This window comes from Setaria italica, chromosome IX (assembly GCF_000263155.2).
Source record: "Setaria italica strain Yugu1 chromosome IX, Setaria_italica_v2.0, whole genome shotgun sequence".
Lineage (NCBI taxonomy): Eukaryota > Viridiplantae > Streptophyta > Magnoliopsida > Poales > Poaceae > Setaria > Setaria italica.
Window position 1 is genome coordinate 16,855,376 of NC_028458.1, and position 9,788 is coordinate 16,865,163.

Consider the following 9,788-nt stretch of genomic DNA (forward strand, 5'->3'; position numbering starts at 1 on the left):
CGGTGCAGACATCATTTCCATCGGCTCCCCGGCCGACAGTTCCTCATTATCAACAGACTTCACCGGAAATCGGCAGGGGGGCAGGCGCTCCAGATCCTTTCAGAGATGCAGTGCCAATAGTATTATATGATGAGGCAGCGGATGCGCTACGACACATTGACCCTGTTCATCAGCAACCGTCGGCTCCTCAGCCGACTATCCAGCCGCAAGCTCTGTAGCACGCACCAATCTTCCACTCGATCACTGTGCTGCAAGTTCAATAGCATATGCCGATGGCTCAGCCGATCGTCCATCAGCAGCAGCAGCACCAGGAGGTGGATTGGACCGCAAGAATAGCCGATATAATACAAGACCAGTTCGGGCTGAAGCCAAAGGTGCAAACCTACACATATAGGATGCCGTACCCACCCGCTTATGACCTGTTGCCGTTCCCTCATCGGTACAAGGTACCTGACTTCACAAAATTTTCGAATCAAGATGACACATCTACGGTGGAGCACGTCAACAGATTCATCATATAGTGCAGAGAAGCTGCTGCACAAGATGCTCTGAGGGTGCGGTTGTTCTCATCGTCCCTGTCCGGATCGGCCTTTCAATGGTTTACGACGCTGCCACCCAAATCCATCATCACTTGGGCTAATCTAGAGAAACAATTCCATAAGTACTTCTTTGCGGGGGTCCACAAAATGAAGCTGTCGGATCTAACTAGTCTCAAGCAAAGAAGCGACGAATTGGTGGCCAGCTATATACAGAGGTTCGGAGAGATTAGGAACAAGTGCTACAGTCTGGTCCTGATTGACGGCCAGTTGGCCGATACTGCTTTTCAAGGGCTCCTACCGCACATCAAAGAAAAATATGCTTCTCAGGAGTTCGAGAGTCTGAGCCAAATAGTACACTAGGTTCAAGTCAGGAAGTGCACCCCTTTGACCAATGAAGAAATTTCTAGAAAAAAGTGGCGTACGCGGGGGGATCTGACTCAGAAGAGGAGGCGGAAATTGGCTTGGCAGAGTGGGTCAAGGGAAAAAAGTCAATCTCATGCCCATTTGGAAAGAAAGAGTTGGAAACGTTCGGCTTCGATACGTCTAAGGCTGATAACATCTTTGACTTGCTGCTACCGGAAGGACAGATCAAGCTCTCACCCTACCACACAATCCCGTCGGCTGAACAGCTTAAGAACATGAAGTACTGCTGCGGGACACAATGTTATCAGCTTCATGGACGGTAACGCCGAATGTAATCAGGTATTAATTGCTGAAGAAGATATCTCCAAAACGGCCTTTAGGTGTCCTAGTCATCTCGGTTTGTTCGAATGGGTAGTCATGACTTTCGGTTTGAAAAATGCTGGAGCTACATATCAGAGGGCCATGAATTATATATTTCACAAGCTTATCGGTATCCTGGTGGAGATTTACATCAATGATTTTGTTGTCAAGTCAAATGGATATTGACAGCATTTGGCCGATTTATGCAAGGTGCTAGAGTGCACAAGGAAACATGGGTTGAAGATGAATCTGAACAAGTGTGCTTTTGGTGTTTCGACTGGTCAGTTTCTGGGTTAAATGCTCCACGAGCGCGGTATCGATATCAACCAAAAGATTATTACCGCCATCAACAAAGTTGTAGCCCCAAAAGACAAGACTGAGTTGGAATCCTTAATCGGCAAGATCAACTTCATCCGGAGATTCATATCAAACCTGTCCGGATGAATTCAAGCTTTCAGCCCATTGTTAAAGTTGAATCCTGACCAAGAATTTGTTTGGGGTGAGGAACAACAGAAAGCGTTAGAGGACATCAAACAATATCTAGTGTTTCCTCCTGTATTGGTTCCTCCTCAGGCTGATAAACCTTTCAAATTGTATCTATCGGCCGATGAACGAGCTATCGGCTCGGCGCTGGTCCAAGAGTTTGAAGGAAAACAAAGAGTGATTTATTACATCAGCAGAAGACTCTTGGATGCCGAAACCAGGTATTCTCCGATGGAAAGGTTGTGCCTTTGCCTATATTTCTCTTGCACTAAACTCAGGCACTACTTATTATCGGCGGAATGTGTGGTCGTGTGTAAAGATGTTTTCGTGAAGTTCATGTTGTCACTGCAGATCTTGAAAGGAAGGATTGGAAAATGGATTCTAGCCCTCTCGAATTCGATCTGAGGTACGAATCGGCCAAGGCTGTCAAGGGTCAGGTAGTGGCCGACTTCGTCGCCCAACATTGTGGGTTAGAAATTACTGTCGTTGAGCCGGCTCCGTGGACTCTGTACTTTGATGGGTCTGTGTGGGGTTGGATCAGGAATCGGTATAATCCTCATATTGCCTCGGGGGGCAAGTTATGAGTTCTCCCTGACGATTGAGGCTTCCGCTACTAATAATCAAGCAGAGTATCAAGCTGTCTTAAAGGGCATCTAATTGTTGAGGGAGATCAAGGCTCTCGCAGTGGAAATATTTGGGGATTCCATGCTTATCGTAGATCAGTTGACTAGAAGGTGTGAGTGCAAGGATGATATTCTGAGGATTTATTATGAGGAATGCCACCAGTTGCTCAAAGAATTCAAAACCATAACTATTGAACATATCCCTAGAGATTACAATGAGGAGGCCAATAGACTTGTCCAGCATGCTTTTGGTTACCGGCCGATTCATGGTGCCTTGGCTCTGGAGCTGGCGGGCGACAACTGGAGGAAGGAGATCGCCAACTATTTAAAAGATCCATCCAAGAAGGTTGATCGTTGGATACGCTTCCAAGCCACAAAACATGTGTTGCTTGAAGAAGAATTGTTTTATCGGACGATTGATGGAGTGTTGCTCAAATGCCTTGGCGTTGAAGAGGCGAAGACTTTGATGGGCGAAATTCATGAAGGAGTATGTAGGGCCCATCAATCGGCTTTCAAAATGAAGTGGATGATTAGAAAAAATGGGTATTACTGGCCGACGATACTTGAAGATTGCTTTAAATATTATAAAGATTGTTAGGATTGTCAAAAATTTGGCAACGTGCAACGAGCCCCGACCTCGGCTATGAACCCGATAATAAAGCCATGGCCATTTAGAGGCTGGGGAATTGATCTTATTGGCCAGATCTATCCGTCGTCGGGAAAAGGGCATAAATTCATATTGGTGGCAACTGACTACTTCACCAAGTGGGTTGAGGCGGTTCCTTTGAAAGTTGTGACATCGGCCAATATGATCGAATTTGTGAAGGAGCACATTATTTATCGATTTGGTATTCCTCAGACCATCACGACCGATCAAGGGTCAATGTTTACCTTAGGGGAGTTCGAGGAATTCGCTACCAGTATGGGGGTTAAGCTATTGAATTCTTCTCTGTATTACGCTCAGGCCAATGGTTAGGCCGAGTCATCGAACAAGGGGGTTATTAAGTTGATTAAAAGGAAGATCGAAGAACAACTGAGACGGCGGCATACGACATTGAATGAATCCTTGTGGGCTTATCGGATGGCTTGCCACGGTGTCACCAAGGTCTCCCCTTATCAGTTGGTATATGGGTATGAAGCAATATTACCTTAGGAGTTGAAGACTGGGTCTAGACGTATGTCGGTTCAGGATCAGTTATTGACTAATGACTATTCCGCCCTCATGAGGGGAGAATTGGAAGATTTGGCGAATCAGTGGCTAAGGGCTTTGATCAGCATTGAGGAAAATAAGAAAAGAGTCACCAGATGGTATGACAAGAAGGTCAAGGTCAAAGAGTTCTCCCTAGTTTGGAAATTTGTTCTGCCAATAGGATCCAAAGATCCCAAGTACGGTAAATGGTCGCCCACTTGGGAAGGGCCATATCGGATTAGCCGGTGCGCTCCAGGCAATGCATACATAGTGGAGACTTTTGAGGGAAAAGAATTTACGAAGGCTCTGAATGGAAGATATCTGAAAAGATACTACCCCAGTATATGGGTGGACGCTTAGCCGATAATGTGGCATATCGGGCTTTCACGGCCGATGTGTGCTGATTCGTGTTCACATAGCCGATGCGAGGGGCATCGCCTTAAGATTAAAAGAGGCAAACAAAGTATATATATAAAAGTAAACTAATCATTATTCAGTACATCGACTGAATATATGGCCGACATGATACAAGTCGCCCTTAGATAAAAAGTACCAACAAAATTATAGGTTACAACGATTTAATGGCGTTTCAGTTGAGCTTTATTCATATCAATTTCCTTCTGAAGTCGATCCAATTCGATTTGGAGTCGAGCGTTCTTCTCCTCCACTTCTGCCAAATCATCTTTGAGAGTAACTTGATGGGGCAGCTGATGGCTCCTTTTGATTGGTTGCCGAGTTTGCCATCTAGAAGCTTTGGCCTCAATGTCATCAACAATCTTCTTGATGTTCGCAGGAAGGTGGTCTCTGAGTTCCTTGCGATGGGTTTGGAACAAGTCTTTGTCAGCCTGAGTCAGCGGTTCATCGGAGTGGAGGATCTCGATGGCTCGTTCAAGGTCACGGCTTAGTCGATTTGGCTGCGAGAAGAATGGATGATCAATTGACAGAGAGGCTGGTCGAGAAGTAGGAGATTAACCTCGTATCTAATTGACAGAGGAGGAGGAGGCCATCTCGGTCACTCGATTGAAGACTTGGAAGGGTGTGCAAGGAACAGGTGAATGGGTGTTTTGAGAATACCTTCAGAAGGGATGCGAGGGGTTCGTATTTATAGAATAGAATAGTGATGGACAAAGGTCGGTAAAAGGAGGGTATTTAAAAAAAGTGACCGTTGAGTCAGAAAAGCTGCGTGAGAACCGTTCAGACTCGCATTCAAAGCAAAAACGCCAAAAGTATCAACGTCACACAAGATATTCAAAGGCCGATAAAGTTTACTACAACTATCCAAGGAGATTTTTTATGGCCTCAATTGCTCGCAGGCGAACTTGGTCGGCCACATCCAACACCCGCCGATTGTCATCGGCCGATCCTGGGACTTCTAGCATGTTGCAATGAAGACAGATGGCTTCATGAGCAAGGGACTATCTTTCTTGTTTCAGATTGGCAATGACAGTTAGGAGATCTTCAAGTTTCTTTTCTTCGACGGCGATAGCTTTTACGACTAGTTCCATCTCCTTGGTGAGCTCTGCTCTACGCCGTTTGAGCCGGTCTATTTCACTGACGATGCTTGGATGAGAGGTCTCGAGGAGGCTGATCTGCCGGTGTACCTCTTGTGCACGGTGCTTGTAGGAATCTTCTTCTTGACGCACCATCTCCAACTTGGCATGATCGGCCATGTGTCGCAAGGCTCTAAACACCGGTACCCACATGGTTTCGATATATGCTGCAAGTGTGAGAACCTCTTCTGCGTATTCTGGGACTTGGCCTTTGATCTCGTTGAATATCCGTCGTATCAGTTTAGCATCTTCCACCAATCGGCTGATGTTTTCCTGAAGAAGGGTATGCAAGCTTTGAAGCTTGGCACGGACATCTTCCGGTATTGAGCTCTGAGTTATTTGGCGCGATGCGATTTCTTCATCATCAGAGACCGCAACTCCAAAGGAGAAGAGGCTGTTGTTTGGCGTGTCTTGTTCCTGCAGGGATGTGGGAAAGTGTTTTAGCTCATAAAAGTAAAAAAAAATCGGCCTAGGTTGGCAAAGTCACTACTCCTATCTTAGAATCCTACGGAGGTAGCTCATCAGAGGGGAAAGACTCGATGATGATCGGCTCTCTAGGAATATCCGGTAATGTGCTTGGACCAGCCTCCTGAAAAAAGAAAAGGGAAGCATTTGTGAGTATAAAAGAATACTAGATCTAAGTGTGACTCTCGGTTTTCCTACCTCTGGGATGCGCGCAGCCGACGGTGGCACAAGGAGAACGGTTGAGGAATCTGGAGCATCCTGTGCCAAGAATTGGCTGATTTTAGTTATAAGAATTACGAAGGCTAAGGGAAGAGCGTGTTTTCCTCAATCTGAAGATTTATTGGTGTCACAATTTCAGCTTGAGGATCGACCGATTGAGGAGCAGTCTGCTCTGGGATAGGTTGTGCAGCCTATTCAGAAGAAACAAATTTAGCATTGGTGATACATATGAGAAAGTCAGAGCAGAAAGATTACTTGTATGGCTTCTACCAAGAGTGATGCAATCACTGATCCGGCTTCTAATGCTGCCAAGGGATCAATGTCCTGAGTTGCTGATGGGACATCTGCTTGGATTAATGCTGCTGAGGGCTCGACCGATGTTGCTACTGATTGATAAGCTGTCCGAGTTGATGCTGACTCAGTACGAGCTCGTACCCTACGACTCGTTTTCTTTGTGGTAGATATTTTGAGCTTATGCTTCAATCGGCCAGTGGCTACATCTTCCAATGATGGGGCGTGATAGCCGATGAGAGGGTACGACGTATACGGATGATGGACCTCTATCCGTCTGCTGCTTCGACTTTGCGTTGGAGGTACTTGGCTATCAACCTGCGTAGATATGAAGGACAACAATGAGAAAGTTCTGCGGCATGTGGAATGATAAATAAGGAATCGGCAGGATAGTATTGTTACCTCTGCATTTGGATCAGCATGAGCGGGGTCTAGTTGATTGCAATACACTGCAGGGGCTGCACAGAAAAGGTACTATTTCCACTCGGCCCACCACAGTTTGAACTGTTGAGTGGAGAAAGGGACCACCAGCCAAGCGCTCAGATCAATAGTGTCAGAATCCGGTATCAGATTACATAATCTGTTGTATTCCAATCCTTTTGAAACCGGTTCTCGAAATTTCACTCGGTCGACGAAGTATACTCCGATTGGCATCTGTCCCAAGCCAAATTACCGAGCTGCTACCGACGGGTTATAGAATTCGTATGTTGGAGAGTCCTTCCCAGAGAAGAAGTTTGCCGGTAGAATCCCAATCTTGATCAGGGTGTCCATGATTCTCTCATCAAAGGTGTTGGAACTCGAGTCGAAGCAGTCAGGATTCTCAAAGGTTGAGTTCTCTCTCTAATGCGGGTACCAGTTCATCACTTCTTCTCTAAAGCCGTTATAAAAGCATCTGAAGTGCTCGGCTATTCTTGAGGGGGCGAGTTTGCCACTTGGGAAAGAGGATACAACTTCACCAAAGGAAGTGCATCAGCGTCTTGCCAATGGGTCGGTCTCTAATTCGACATTGGGGAAAGTCTTGGTCTCAATCTGCTCCTTGAAGATTTCACTCATATATAAGTTGAGCCAGAGATTGACAAACCACCAAGGGCCACCAGGATTCCTGATAGGTTCTCCAAATGATAGCTTCACGGCGACGTGATGCAACATGTAATACACTGACCCTAGCAGGTGCTTTCCCAAAGGGACTGCAGCGCCTCTGACTAATGCTTCGGCCAAAGCCTGTGTGTTGGAAGTAGGACTGGCTGATTTGCCACAGAAGACATATTTTTCCAGCCACATCATCAAGAAGGCCATGTGCTCCTTTTCTGTAATGGGTCCGGTCCTCATGTTCTTCTCGATATAGCCTTTCCATCTGCCGATGGCTTTCGTCTCCAGCCGATGGGTAGGTTTGATCAAGAAATTGAAAGGCGAGTCGGCGGAGGAAACATCAAGGCCAGTTAGCATCAGGACATCAGTCAGGGTTGGAGTCATTGGCCCATGGCTGAAAAGAAAGGCATTGAGAGCGTCGAACCAAAATTAAGATGCCGCAATGAGCAGAGATTCATTCTTTTCCATATGAGATAAAGATAGGTTTATGCAATGGCCAATTTTTCGCTCATCCCAGAAGACTGTTGGAATCTGACATCCTAAAAAACCAATCTCTCCATTTGGAGGTTTAATTCGGCCAATACTTGAAAGTATTCACCCAATTGTCTAATACCATGGTTGATTGCTTAAAAGGGATCCTGTGAGTTTCTAGGCTAATCAAATCGGTCGGGTCAGGATCTCCCATAGGGCCAAGGCCGATGAATCCAAGGGTGTCGGCCAATGGGATGGTGATTCTTTGCCTGAGTTCCTGAGCAAATGCGAAGAAAGACTAAGAGTGGATCCAAAATTGTGAAAGGATGAGGAGGGCCAAGAAAACTTACCTCAGGGACGAAGGCCATGGTAGCTGTGGGTGCCGCCATTGGAACCTTGGAGCCAGTGCAGTCGATGGAGGATGCGAGCAAGTCACCGGAGCGCACCAGGATGTGCCTAGAAGTGGCACGAGCGAGGTCGCCGGGATGCACCGGGGGATGATTCGCCGGAAAGTAAGCCCTTTTTGCTCGGAGGAAGAAGAAGCGGTGGAAGAGATGAATATCTGTGGGATGGCCCAGGAGAAGTGTAAATATGGAATTTTAACCATGCCGTCTGCGCTAATTTCGAAAAGAGCGGTTCCATGCGGGCGCTCTGTTCGAAGAATGCAATCATCAAGGAGAAGATTTCGGGAGCAAAGAGGATTTTGCTGCATTTATTGTTGCGTCTCTTCCGGAGGAAGGAATCGGAGTTGAGAAAATTTTGGAGCAAAAGATATGTTTCACTCCGAAACTGGGGGGCATGTATTGACACCGGTTTTTGACAAGTGTCAGGGTCGGCGTCAAAAGGAGAAGAAAGTGTCTAATGCGATTAAACAAGAAGCTATAGCTAGAGAAATCGGCCGGTAAAGCTACAGTGGTTCGGCTGATTAGCCGATGAGATCCATAGGGTCTGGCCGATGGGAAGCCAGAACAGCTCGGCCGACGCATTGATATGGGCCTGAATGGGCCAAGGAGGTAACAAGATGAAGACAAGGTTGGCCCATAGAGGATTGGATGGTGTCCGACTCTGATGCGAGTTGTGTCCGTATGTAAATATTTGTTGCTTTGAATAAGAAATAGAATATTGAGTCGTAGTCAGTTAGGAAACAAGTTGTAACAGGGTATAAATAGGTACCCCGTGAGGCTGACGAAAACATCAACAAAACATCAATACAAATCTACTTTTTTCATGCAACTTTACTTTCAAGTCAGCGACTTCGCCAAACCCTTTTCTTTTCACGAGTTTGTGCGAGTTGGTAGGGCTGCATCAACGTGACCTCCGGCCAATTTGTAAGTTCCACGTTTCGAGTAACATCTAAGATTTAACTTCGGGCGCATCACTGTTGTTTCGTTTAGATTTATTCACTAGTTATCGATATTTGCTAGAATTATAGGTTTTGCCAGTTATTTTAGTTTTTATCACCAATTATCCAGCTTGAGGCACGAACTATCGACTATATCAATACATTACTTGTCATCATACAGCTGACCAGATTTGTTTCAGGCGTTATCTTTGTAGCATTGTTTAGGTTACTCTAGCAGTCCCTTTTTCACTTGCGACATGATTATCGGCTGTTTCATAGCCAGGCAACCTTACATTACATCAGCCAACCCGCTGATACGTTTCTTGGAGTAGATCGGAACTTCAGCCGATCGAATCTCTGAAATTTGACATCTGTTCTTCCTTGTCAATCAACAGGTCAGATTGACTGGCACGCCGCGTGAACCGCATTAGGGCGATAACCCGAACAGGTGCTAAGTAGATTCTCCCGGGTCGTGTGCTCGATGCAAGAGTCGGGTCCACTGTCCGACTTTTTGCGCCAACACCCCCGAGCCATTGCCCGAGGGCCCAGTGACTACTTTTGGCGTCATGGCCTCTTTTGTTGCCCCCGAGCCAGTTGTAGGAATTAAAACGGCATCAGCTCTGGAAGCCATGGCGACGGAAGCTGTAGCGGCTAGGCCAACAAATAGTCATGCTTTGGTGCCGTAAGGAGAATTCCATGCGGAGTCTGGAGCTGATAAGAATATCCATCTGAAGGACATCCAATTGATCGACAACCCATTACTGAACCCTGAAATGGTGTCACTGATGATGGAGTTGCATCATC